The sequence below is a fragment of the Symphodus melops genome, assembly GCF_947650265.1.
Source record: "Symphodus melops genome assembly, chromosome: 9".
NCBI classification, from domain to species: domain Eukaryota; kingdom Metazoa; phylum Chordata; class Actinopteri; order Labriformes; family Labridae; genus Symphodus; species Symphodus melops.
The window spans coordinates 805,958-820,018 of record NC_136699.1 but is presented as its reverse complement, the minus strand read 5'-3'; positions in this window follow the sequence as shown (position 1 = coordinate 820,018).

Sequence of the window (14,061 nt, the reverse complement as noted above, 5' to 3'; positions counted from 1 at the left end):
TGACGCTGATCAAGAGGAGAGCGAAACACGTTGAACTCTGAGGGATCCTGGTCTGTCACGTGTGGCCCTCTTCTTTCTCCCTCCTCGCTCTACCTGCTTCAGATAAAGTGGAAGTGTAAACATCCTGCAGTACCTGGAGTGTCCACTAGAGGCTGGCTGCAGCAGCTCAGGAAGTCACATACACACCCATTCAAAAAGCCTGTTGTTACAGCAGACATGAACATGTTTACAGCACATAGGTGTGATTAGCTCATGTCTCCATCCACACACACTGTACGGGGGGAATGTTTTGATGACTCAGCAGTTTTGATTGGATGAAGGATCAGAGTTATTCACAATAAGGCGTGTAGCTGAGCTGATTGACAGGTGGGCGCCGTGTAATGGTTTGTCAGGAGGCTTAAAACCCGCCTCAGCTCTCAGCCTGTCGTTAGCTTGACTCAAAGTTAGCCTGAGACAGCATTTCCAGCACGGAGACCGCCATCCACGGGACTCCAGCGCCCCCTGCAGGGACACACGGGGGACTCCAGCGCCCCCTACAGGAACACACAGGGGACTCCAGCTCCCCCTGCAGGGACACAAGGGGAACTCCAGCGCCCCCTACAGGAACACACAGGGGACTCCAGCTCCCCCTGCAGGGACGCACGGGGACTCCAGCGCCCCCTGCAGGAACATGCAGGTGTCATGCATTCTGGGCAGCTTTTGGTCCCCATTTTTACTTTGATATTTTTTTCCCAACGTAGCTTCCTGTTGTCCCACACATGCAGGCTGTTGTTTTAGTTTGGGGTAGACTGTTTTTCTTTTTACGACGTGTGCTGCCGCCTTCATGGCCAGGTCACCTTTGTGAAAGAGATCCTAATGGGTTAAATAAAGTCAGTCTCAATGTGTTCTGAGTTCTCGGTTTTATCTTGTTCCTGTTTAGGAGGCCGGAACAAACTGAATGAGTGAAAACCTTTGTTTTCTTCAAACATCGTGCCGTTACTTAATTCACTGAATGTTTCATAAATGTTCCTCTGAATCACTAAACTCAAATTATTCATCCATTATGAATCACTGCCTGATATGAATCATGCATTAATGCAATTAGTTCGTCTTACTTTAGTTCATTAACACGATTTCATTTGCATCCGCACTTTAAGGTTTATCGTGTTTGACCATTTCAGTTCGCTCCTCGTCTCCTCGGTGCTCGTGCAGGAGCGTCTTTCCTCGCCCGCTCCATAAAGACGACACAGGCTTGCTTTCAGTGGCAACATTAAACACTGTATACATGCCAGCTTAGATTAAGCCTGCAGTTATGTGGATTATAAAAAAAACAAAACCAGCACATTAGCTTTAGCGGCAGCAGTCACATGTGAGCGTCTCTGCAGCACAGCAGAAGGTGAGGCCTCTTCAAGTGAGTGTGGGTGTTAGTTCCAGCGTGGTTTGAGACCAGAAAGAGGAACACAGCAGACACACAGTAACGTTATTAAACTATTTCACTGCCTCCAGTTTTTTTTTTCATCTGCTCTATGAACTCCATTTTCTTTCATCTAAAATCGTTTGATTCGTCCCCGGAGCTCGAAAACAGCCGAAGAGCAGCGACGTCTCTACTCGGATTGGACGAGGAAACGTTAATAAAAGATACTTCGCTTGTACTTAAACGACCTCGTGAAAAAAAAAAGTTCTCCCGTGGTTGTTGTGACTCGCTGGGATTCGTTACCGCTGCTCCAAACCGGTAGTGACACAATGGGGAGCGTTTCATCGTCATGGTTACTGTAAATATCAGCACACAAAACAAGTTAAGGTTGGAAAATAATCCTGAAGAAAAACTGTACATAAAAGAAGTGAAGCCAGCTGATTTTCAACCAGTTAATCCTCCTTCCAGCACTCAGTGGATTAATGCGGTGAAGTTGAATAGATTAGATATTCAAAGAAAGGTATGACTGATAAATTCTTTCAAAAGTGGCCACCATTCCTAAAACTTTCCATTTCTTTTGTTTTATGGACTCATTTTATTTTTTACTTACTGTATTTTATATTGTGTTAAAAAACAAACGAAACAGTGTGTATACTTTCTCATGCTGTACAATTGAGATATCCTGTTCTGTGCACATTAATAAAAACACATTAAACAGAAATGACTCTCCTCTGATGGAGATGAGTGTTCCCTCTCTTCCTCTGAGTTTGCACCCAAATGTTGCCGAGGTGTTTGTTTTACATGTTAAACTAAATAAAGACTCAGAGAGTCGTCCAGCCCTCCTGCGTGAGGTGAATCATCCCATTTTCTTTTATATTTGCCGACTCAGCTGTTTTTATTTCCAGACCTGGTGTGAGACAAAAGAGATGTGTAAATGTGCTCGCGAATCTTCTGTGCTGAGATAAAAACAGACATCCTCTGCAGTAATTGCAAATTACTACAGTTCCCAAGGTGCTACTTTTCTCCCTGGAAAGAAGGCTTTTATTCTGACAGCTGAGCTCTACCATGCTACGTCAGCTTTGCAAACCACAGGGGGAAAGTGTCCGTACATCTGCGGTAGATTCTTCCCATCTGGAATTCTTTTTATTTTTTACACCGTGTGTTAAGTCTTCTTTGCAGCAGAAGGTGCAGAGTTCAGACACACACCACTGCCCTGCACAGATTTCCACATTTGTAGAGATTCAAAAGAGTCTGTTTTCTTTCACATCCAGTGTAAAACGTATGGACGCAATAAGCTGTAATACCAGCAGGGATTCATTTTGACCCCAACCGTTCATACAAGAACTGCTCCAACTCAGCAGGCATGAAATTCTTCTTTCACAAACCCGACTCGTACTGATGTGATTTGGGTCTGGACTATGACAGGACCATTTTGAAACTTTTAAATTCTTCCTCTTTGGATGGTTTTCTTTGCCACGGGACCCGTGTGTGTGTGCGTGTGTGTGTGTGTGTGTGTGTGTGTGTGTGTGTGTGTGTGTGTGTGTGTGTGTGTGTGTGTGTGTGTGTGTGTGTGTGTGTGTGTGTGTGTGTGTGTGTGTGTGTGTGTGTGTGTGTGTGTGTGTGTGTGTGTGTGTGTGTGTGTGTGTGTGTGTGTGTGTGTGCGCGCGCGCGCGCGCCTCGGCTGTAGCTGTAAAATGATGACCTTGGATGCTCCTGTGAGAGAATCGCTGTTGACGTTTTTTATTCGGACTTCACCCGCAGTCCCTCCTGTGATCCTCTTTGTGTTTTTCCTGCAGGAATCAGAATGAGCTAATGTGAGAACGTTGCAGCATTCAGGAGAATTCACCTGGAGCCAATCAAAGGTAGGAGCCTCTACCTCTGTCTGCACGCCACCTCTACCGTCTCTACAGACTGTCTGCACGCCACCTCTACAGACTGTCTGCACGCCACCTCTACCGTCTCTACAGACTGTCTGCACGCCACCTCTACCGTCTCTACAGACTGTCTGCACGCCACCTCTACAGACAGTCTGCACGCCACCTCTACAGACTGTCTGCACGCCACCTCTACAGACTGTCTGCACGCCACCTCTACCACCTCTACAGACAGTCTGCACGCCACCTCTACCGTCTCTACAGACTGTCTGCACGCCACCTCTACAGACTGTCTGCACGCCACCTCTACCGTCTCTACAGACTGTCTGCACGCCACCTCTACCGTCTCTACAGACTGTCTGCACGCCACCTCTACCGTCTCTACAGACTGTCTGCACACCACCTCTACCATCTCTACAGACTGTCTGCACGCCACCTCTACCGTCTCTACAGACTGTCTGCACACCACCTCTACAGACTGTCTGCACACCACCTCTACCGTCTCTACAGACTGTCTGCACGCCACCTCTACCGTCTCTACAGACTGTCTGCACACCACCTCTACCGTCTCTACAGACTGTCTGCACGCCACCTCTACCGTCTCTACAGACCGTCTGCACGCCACCTCTAAATGAAATAACAACATAAATAGGTCGTCATGTAAATAGAGTAATTAATTAGCCTTCAGTTCGGGCTTGATCTCTAACAACATGAACATGAGGAACAGTGAGTTTCACCCTTCTGTTGGAGGGTTAGGGTGCATGTGCTTAATGGCGCCTGCAGAGGTCACTGTTGTGTTTCATGTTCAGAGCAGCAGGAAATGAAACCATGAACAGGTTTACAGGACAGTGTCGAGGTAGTGGGGAAAGTTGGAGCAGAGAAAAGACAAGGTGTGAGGGTGTGTGTAGATACAGCACTGAACTGATTAGGCCTGACCTTCTGTTAAAGTGCCTCACCTTGGTGCAAAGTGGAGGAAGTCAAAAAGATGAACTATTACTCCCTCTAGTGGACATAATGCAGACCTACAGCTCCTCTCACACCCTCACTTCATCTATTCATCAGCAGGCCTGCTTGTCCGACGAATCTAAAACATGCCTAACTGTCTTACTGAAGGAAGTGGAGGTTGGAGTTCATGACCTAGCGCACGCACGCACGCACGCACGATGCCCACAGAAATAAAACGCTAATGTTTGGAAGTTTAATCAAACGATCAAACAAGAAACCAGAATAATGATTCTGTGATGAGTGTGTGAGAGAGACTGTGTGTGTGTGTGTGTGTGTGTGTGTGTGTGTGTGTGTGTGTGTGTGTGTGTGTGTGTGTGTGTGTGTGTGTGTGTGTGTGTGTGTGTGTGCGGTCCTGATGGAAGAGCGTGTCAGGCAGCGTGTAAAGTGAACATCACCCCCCAACCACACAGCTGCCGTTGGTTACCATGAGAACCAACAGGGGGCAGATGGCGCCCAAATGGTGCTTGGAAAATTCCCTCCCGCTCTCTCACACTTCTCAGTATCATTTTTTCATTTTTATTTTTTTCTAAGAGTTTGTTGTTGTAATTCTCGTTTTGGCCACACGAGGCTCCAGCGCACCACGGTCTTAAAGAGTGCACGTTCCCCTCCAGGTTTCTGAAACCTCTCGTCTCCTACAGAGACGCTGCTTCTGGAATCAGTCCATGTTCATCTTCACACGGTGTAAAGTAACTCTAAAGCTCGGCCTATAAGTCCATTGCATAAGTGTGTTTGTGCTTTTGATGTGTGTGTGTGTGTGTGTGTGTGTGTGTGTGTGTGTGTGTGTGTGTGTGAGAGAGAGAGAGAGAGAGAGAGAGAGCACAGAGCCACAGCTGAGCCTCCAGGCTTTGGCTCTATGTAAGTGTGGCAATTGATTTGGCCAAATGTACCAGGTCAGACTGTGAAGCAACACACACACACACACACACACACACACACACACACACACACACACACACACACACACACACACACACACACACACACACACAAAGGAAAGTGAGGGGGAAAGGCAAACAGATGACGGACTCACACAAATTAGGAGTAAGGAATGACATGCAGGTAAGGAGCCACAGCTCGGATTCGAACCCTTGCCGCCCGCTTGGAGGACTGTAGCCTCCGTACACGTGACACACACACTAACCACCAATAAGGATGCAGCTTGACCCGCTTCTACAGCAGGCTGTGACAAAACCACGTCACACTTCTCGTTTCTTCTCTCAACTTCCTCACTGAAACGACTAAGACCCAAAAGAGTGTGTGTGTGTGTGTGTGTGTGTGTGTGTGTGTGTGTGTGTGTGTGTGTGTGTGTGTGTCTGTGTGTGTAAGAAAGAATACAGGACAAGATTCCCTGGAGAGGCAGAGTTTGTAATTTCAAGCTTTGACGAGTGTGAAGTTCGTCTCAGCGTGGGCTGCATGGTGTGTGTGTGTGTGTGTGTGTGTGTGTGTGTGTGTGTGTGTGTGTGTGATGGAACGAGTCCCGCTTGAATCCAAATCACCTTTAATTAGAAGTGTACACACACATTTACACACTGAGTACATATGGATGGTACAATTTCTTTTTTTACATAGTATATCACATTCACACACACACGCACATTCTCACACACACACACACATTCTCACACACACACACACACACACACACACACACACAGTGGGCTGCCATCTGTTCTCACCAGTCAAGCTGTCTTGGCGTCCCCTCAGGCCTGGGACACAATCAATGACTCCCCCCTCTCTTTCTAGCTCTGCCTCCCTCACACACACACACACACACACACACACACACACACACACACACACTGAGGGGTCGTCATCACTTATGAAGTCTTGTCTCTGTCGCTCTCTGAAGTTGAGAGTGGTTTGTAATGGCGCCCTGTGTTTTACTGGATGTGGACGCCATGTGCAGGACGAGCATTGATCGCCCTTTGATGCTTCGTGTTTCCAGCAGGAAGCTCTTTCTCCTTTTCCATATAAACATCTTCAGTGTGATATTTACAGGGTGTAACGAGACAAATCAACTCAAGGCTGAAAACATGGAAGAGAGAGAGAGAGAGGGAGAGAGGGAGAGAAAGGGCGAGAGAGAGAGCGAGGGAGAGGTGTGTCTGGGACCAAAGAGTGAGCCTGACTGGTTTTGATGTTATTGTCTCAAAGAAGAGTCCCACGCTCTTTATGACACTCTCAGGGCTGAGTACACACACACACACACACACACACACACACACACACACACACACACACACGTCCACTTACAGGCAAAGTAATGCACACACTAGTTCAAACACACACTTTGTGCCAGCAGCATAAAGGGCTTCAATGGCAGGCTGAGTGTTTGTTTGTGACCGCTGGTGAAAAAGACAAAAGGCTGCCAAACTGTGACACGTGATTGGTCAGCTGGGTCGACTCCCACGGATCCAAACCCACGCCATTAAGAAGCGATTGAAGTTTGACTCTCCGTCGGCGAAGTCGAATTACGACACTTGATCTCTTTTAGTGTTTGGATTTGAACAAACACAGTTTAACGTGACAGACGAAAGACCGAGGTGACGAGCTGAAGAATGTTGCCCCTTGGTGACGTCACAGGAAACCCTGTAGCTTCCCCTCGTGTTTCTGTGTATGAATGATTCAAGCGTGGTTGACTTGTGTTTTTAGCTTTGTGTTTAGTGCTTCCTGTTTTATTTTATCCTGTCTTGATGACCCTGATTGTCCTCACCTGTCTCATCAGCCTCACCTGTGTCTGATCACTGCTGTCTATTTAGTCTCTGTGTTTTCTTGTGTCTGGTCGGTTCATCGTCTTTTGGTTCTTTGCTTGATGTTGAATGTTTCCCCGTGTTCCTGGATTTACTTTGTTTTGTGCTCTTTTTTTTTTTTTTTTTTGAATAGTAGGTTTTTGTGTTTCATTTCATTCGTGGCACTAATTGACCGCCATACTCTCCTCAACACTTGATCTTCTGCACCTCAGAACCAGAACCAGAAGCAGAAGCATGGCCTCCTTTCTAACCTGTTAGAAATAAAGATGTTCTTGCTGATCACTTGAGCCGGGGCAGTGAACGCATCATCGGGGTATTTTGGGGATAATTCTTCTTTTGTGAGTTTGGGCCCCGCCCCCCTTCTAAAATCCTCTGCACATCCCCGGCTGCACATAATAATGATTCCTATCAACTCAATCCTCTCTGGCCTTTATGTGAGTCTCCTCACGGTCCGTCTGTCTTCGACATGTGACTCCCGTCTTCCTGCTCATTCTCCCGTCCTCGTCTTCGTCTTTGTCTTCGCTGTAATCCTCTTTCTGGTGTAGTTTAATCTTTACTTTTAAGAGGCGAGTGAGGCGAGAACTTTTGATGGCCCGCAGATAACTCTTTCTTCATGTGCGTGTGTGAGAGACAGACTTTAGATATCCGTCACTCTTGTGCAGCTGTAGTCATTCTAAAAGTGTTGGATTAAAACTCTGCAAAACAGCCACAAAACGCCTCCTCCTCACCTGAACTTACATATTCACTCTGCCAAAAGTCTCTAACTAGACTCTTCTCCTCTGTCGCCCCCTGATGGTGGAACAAACTACTAAACTCCATTCGATCTGCACCTTTAAGAAAAAGCTAAAGACCCAGCTCTTTATGAAAACCTGAGACCTGAATGGCGATGATTTTAAGATCATTTCTAAGCTGGTTAAAACTCTTAATGTCGTGCTCTGCCTCTGATCACTTCCTGTCAGCACCTCTGGTCACTTCCTGTCAGCACTTCTGGTCACTTCCTGTCAGCACCTGTGTGTCCGATCAGACGTTGTATCCTCCTCTCTGGATCCTCGCTTGTCTTCTTCTTACTCTCAGATGTACGTCGCTTTGGGTGAAAAAAAAAAAGCATCTGATCAATGAATTGTGAAAAAAAAAAAAAAAAAGTCTTGGGGGGCGGGGGGGGGACTGGACTCATAAAAGGGACTCGATGGACTCGATCAGAAGAAGTGACGTGTAACACTTCACGAGTATTTATTTTTCACGAGTCGTTCTTGAAGTTTGTTTTATGAGCATCTGGTCTCAGCGAGTCTGACCCCCTCGCTGTCCTTCTTTCTGGATATTATAACTCTGTGTCCACACACACACACACACACACACACACACACACACACACACACACACACACACACACACACACACAGCAGTGTCCAGCATGGCTTTCTAGACCTCATTAGTTTTCCAATTAGCCGCTGTCGTCTGTCGACCCGGCTCTCTGTGGGCCATCTACGTCACCGCAGCCAATTCTCCGTCCTGATTCGTCTCGGTGGGAACAGATGGACTTCCTGTTGTTTTTCCCGTGAAATGTCTTCTTCGCTCCTCACTCGGAAAAGTTGAACTGCTCCTATCAAAAAGTTCGAAACAAGACGTCAACAACAGCCGGACCGTAAAACCTTCTGATGCATTAGATTGATTCCCCTCCAGAAAGTTTCCTCTCTGTTCTCCTCAGATTTTCTTTTCTTGATTTTATCAGTTGTGACGTCTGCTGCAGATTCATCATCAGCTGGAAGTCCTCTCACTAAATGTGCTGACAGTGCAAAACTGTGTGCATCGTTTGATTTATCCGTGCCGCTGCCCTTCATGGAGCATCTGATTCAGGAATCTCTGTTTTACAAAGTGTGAGACATCGAGATCACCTTCAGGTCCACCCTGGGTCTCACTGAAGACCGCTCGGTGTTTGATCTTAATATGCACGGACATCTGGTGCTGTGATACGAGTCGTTTAGCAGACACTTCGCTCCAAAGGGACGAAAACACCAAAGAGCGAGAACAAGACAAGCAAGCATGTAAGAACGACGACGGGACACACAGGTGCACAGAGGGAAAGTGTAAGTTATCATTGTGTATCTATATCGCCGTCAGCTTCTCATCATGAGAATCCAGATCATCATCAACAACCATCCGAGACATCATGCTCTCTTTTGTGTTCTGATGGAGCTGTGGAACACAAAGGGCGTGTGTGTGTGTGTGTGTGTGTGTGTGTGTGTGTGTGTGTTTGTTTCTGCACGCTGACGTTCATTTCACACGCCTTTGTGATGATGTGAGCTCTGAAGACGGACGATCACTCAGTGGGGAAAAGTGAGGCTGACGATCACAAACTCGTGCATGTCGAGTTCTCTTCAAGCCGACACGAAGGAAGAAAAAACACTGAACCGAATTCCATCATCACGGCCGTGTTTATCACGAGATGAACCGCATTTCAAAGTGTGTCTGACTTTGAGAACTTGAACTATTTGAGTCAGACTGTTTTCATGAATTCTAAAAGTCACCATAAATCAACTTGTTCCAGCTTCCCTCTGATCCAGTCTCTCTTCTTCAGAGGAGTCCTGACGTGTTTCCACCTGTCGTGTCACGCAGCAACAGTTAGTAAAATCTTTAACCCCGATGACGTTCACATCGCCGCCCCGAGGAACGCCTCCAGGGGTCGATGTGAGAAAGTGGAGGTTTCCCTCTTTGATGCTTTTCACAGTTAAACAAACGCCATGACGACGCCTGTAAACAGAGAGCAAAGAGTCTGAACCTGCTCGTGCATTCCTCTCCACAGACATCAAGTTTAAGCCTCGCATGTGATCCTGTCAGTTACTGGAGCTTGTGCACAAAAAGACTCGATGAATTGTGAAGGTTCTCATGGAGAACATGTAGCTGCAGGACGTCTGGACTTCGCTTGGAGGGATTGATCACAGGAGAGAGAGAAACGCTCGTTTTAGATTCCCCACCTTGTTTCTAACATCCTTCCTACTGCGTGTTCAACCAAACAAACAAATCTTTTGCAGGATTTGGTACCAAGGAGGGATTTCCCCTGAAGGTTTCAGATGTGGACTCTCCTCGTGTGGCTCAGGTGAAACGGTCTCAGAGCGCCCAGATGTGACACAGAGTGCAAAGAAGGAAAATAGATCCGTCCTGTGTTTCCTTCTCATGTGTCAGAGATAAATGTGTAGCTTAAATCCTCTCTTCTCATCCAGAGGAGACTTTATAGTCAGTCTGCTAACAGCTGGTGAGCCAGAACGTTTGAACGGCCAACACATCTTTAACTGCTCACCAGTGTGAAGCTGCTTTCCTGCACTGGATTGATTACTGCCACCGTACAGGGCGACCATGTTCTCCACTCGTCAGACTTTGATAAGGGAGCTGGGTAGGGATGCAAACTCGACCCATTTGAATTAGACCAAAAACTTCCTGTCCTCCAAATCTGACAACTGAAAACAAAATTCATTTGCGTGGAATCAGTTGCACAACGATGTGAAGGATGGAGGAGCGGAGACGATGTGTGGAGGATGTGACCTGACAGCTCTATTTCTCTCTCTCTCTCTCTCTTCATCACCCGAGGGCTCTGCCATCTGTCACACTGACACAGAGATCATAAGATTGTATGTGTGCCAATTCTTGCATAGATCAGAATGACGACTCCCCGTCCTGCTTTCAGTGCACCTCGAGTGCACCCAGTGTTTCTTAGATTGCAAATAAAAACAAGTACTTTTAATAAAAACTCTATAAATGTCTGATTTGTGATTTATGCCCCGCCTTCTTCCCGGCCTGGATTTAAAGATTCATGCAGGGCTGACAGGAAGTTCCTGATCTAACAGATTCAACATAACTGTTGAATTATCCTGAACCCCGGTCGGCTGCTTTGACTGCCTTTAAGACATCTTGTTCTCAGAGGCCTAAACGAGAACGCTTTTCTTTCTTTTTATTTTTTCGATTTATTTTCAGGCTTTTTGTGGCCTTATTGCAGATATAAGATTATCAGAGAGAGAGAGAGAAACATGCAGGACAGGAGCCGCAGGTCGTATTTGAACCGCGGCCACCCACGCATCAAGTTTTGTTAAAATACAAAGGTGATATTTCAAACCCACTCAGCACAATATTTTCCCTCGTAAAAAATGTGCATTTCTTTTTCAAATAATTTCAAAACCCAGATTATGTTTCAGTCTTTACCAGACAGTGTTCTTACTTTACTTCCTGTGCGTGGTGCATTTCTGGGCACGTTAAGACGAGTGTCCCCCGCTCATGAGGGTGGGGGGGGGGATGCTGGATGCTTAAGTAAGATTCAGCCTTTTTTTTCTCAATATAAATCCTCTCTAAGTCTGCAGAGGAGGCTACTGTTAGCATGGAGGCATACCTTGCTAACATACCATGCATACCTTGATTTGGATCATATCCTGGGAAGGCCCGTGGGTGATCTTCAGCCTTTCATCTCAGAGTGAATCAGCCTCTTTCCTCTGCCGTGCATGACCCCAAAAACAGTTTACACTTGAAGTTTTGAAAAGCAGCAAAAGTTCCCCCGAATAGATGAACTCTGAACGTGCAGATGTTTCTCTAAGTGTCCCATCAGACGACCACCCGTGAAGTTGCACAATAAGTTACACAACTCCGGCTCGTGTTCCTTTAACAGTCGGGCTGTTATCAGTATTTTTAGGAGGAGGATTTAAAGTGAAATGCTGAGACAAATCCTCCCTGGTTTATCTGCTGCTTTTCACAAAATGTTACCACATGGTTATCTTTTGCATCGCGTGAGTTTCTGCCTCCTGTCAAGAGGGACACCAAATCCACAGGGATTTGTAAATGCAAATTTAGGAAGCTGGAAAAACGAAGACATGCAAAAGTGTTACTGAGCTCCTGCTTGGGCCTCTGTTTCCCCCGACTCCAGGCCGTGTTTGGGGAAAGGTCAAGCTTGGATTTCATATAAAGGAAAGTCAAGAAGGACTACCTTTGAAGTGAGATGATGGATTCCAGAGCCATCATTTACTTACTTACTTAACCATTCATCCGAAACGCACAAGCTGACAAATCCACCTCCACCTTCATTTGCAATATTTGCACAAGGTTAGTTTGCATGGGAAGTCTTATTTACATGAGTTCCCTCTGGACGTGCCGTCTCTTTGCCACGTCAAGTCTCCCAGAATGTTTAAAAAAGGGCTGAATTTAAAAATGTAAGAGTATCCCTGTAAGTTAGAAAAAAAATCCCCCCAGTCTGAAAAACAGCTACAGAGCTCCCTCCTCTTTCTTATCAGCGCTGCTTTCAGCCTGGGTGCCTCACCTTGATTCTCTATGTCATCACTGGTAACTGATATAATGAGGGAGTAGTTTTCAAGCAGACAGAGAGAGCAGAAAATGTTCTCCTGGGTTTCAGCCTGTTTGTCCTGTAATCATGGAGAACCTGACATTCTGTCTGCATGTCGATGTTTGGCACTTTAAACTTCACTCGCCCGTTGACTTTTCGTTTTTGTGACCTTTCAGGGATGTTTCACACTCAGTGTGATGTGATTGTTCACTCTCAGGTCTGTTTGAAAGGAAACACAGATAAATAAGTGAAGGAAGTTGAGACTGAAAATGTCTAATAAACATCCTCACTCTGGCCTTCCTGGGATTTGTAGCGTCACTCGTGTTTGTGTGTGTTTATACGTCTTACAGAGGCTTATTTCTGCCTGCACGATATGTTGCATAACAGCAGCTCTCCACTCACGCTCGCAGCATCTGTCTCTGCCTTTAGATTTACCTGGAACTGACTCTGCTCAGTTTGCTCTTTTAAAATGGTTCGCCATGTGACCTAGATTAGTTATGATACATCTTTTAACGAATAACGAATTTATTCATCTATTTTATTTATCCATTGCTATCTGCTGGACACAGGAAGTCACATACACACCCATTCAAACAGCCTGTTGTTACAGCAGACATGAACATGTTTACAGCACATAGGTGTGATTAGCTCATGTCTCCATCCACACACACTGTTCGGGGGGGGAATGTTTTGATGACTCATCAGTTTTGATTGGATGAAGGATCAGAGTTATTCTGTCCTGTAAAACCTGTGATTTATTTGACACCTGAAACATTAACATCCTTTCTGTGTTTTAACTTTCAAGTATCATGTTAGTATATTACTATTAACATTATGTTCTGACGTTTTTTATTGAAATGCAAAAGATAAAGTTTAAGCACGCAGGGCGGCTGTAGATCAGTCTGTACTTGGGATGAGAAGAGCAAGGCACACCGGGCTACAACACTACTGGCGATCGAACCTCCGACCTTCCTTTCACACATCAGCGCATTAACTCAGGTTCCTTCATCATTTCTAGAAGACGGGCGATCAAATTATTCCTGTCATTTGAATTTTAAACGTCACAATCACAGCTGCTGGTGTTTTTACTGGAAATATTTCCTGCTGTAATTGGCAGTGTGTGTGTGTGTGTGTGTGTGTGTGTGTGTGTGTACGTCCCCCCCCTCTCTCTCTCCATCCCACTTTCTCGGCCCACACACTCGAGGCTGATAACTGTTTACATGTTTATAAATGAGTCTGTTTCTGCTGCCTGTTCACAGAAAGTGTTCTTGCTCTAAAGAACGTAAAGCAGTCCGGTCTGAAGTTCACTTTTGTTCAGATGATAAATATTTGTGATGAAACGTGCAAACTTCCACTCAGGACTTTAACATGCACCGGAGTATTTTCACTGCCTGATGTTTCCCCTGAGAGAAGTTTTTAATACTCCTCCCTGGCATTCAGACGATCGTAATCCTCATCAGGATGTCCTACATTCGATTTGGAGAAAAGAGTGAAAGCTGCACGGAAAAACACAGGAGGTGAAAGATGGCTGCAGGAGAGTGGAGAGAAAATAAACAAGTGCAGAACGAAGCAGCAGCAGAGGAGTATCGAGGTGACGCCAAGATTCCCTGAGGGCGATGGAAGGGGGGATACGGGGGTACAACAGAGGACAGGATCAGCAGAGTGCACGTGAGCCTGCGTGGGGGGTGGGGGGGGGATGATGAATATGCTTAAAGGCAATAATCT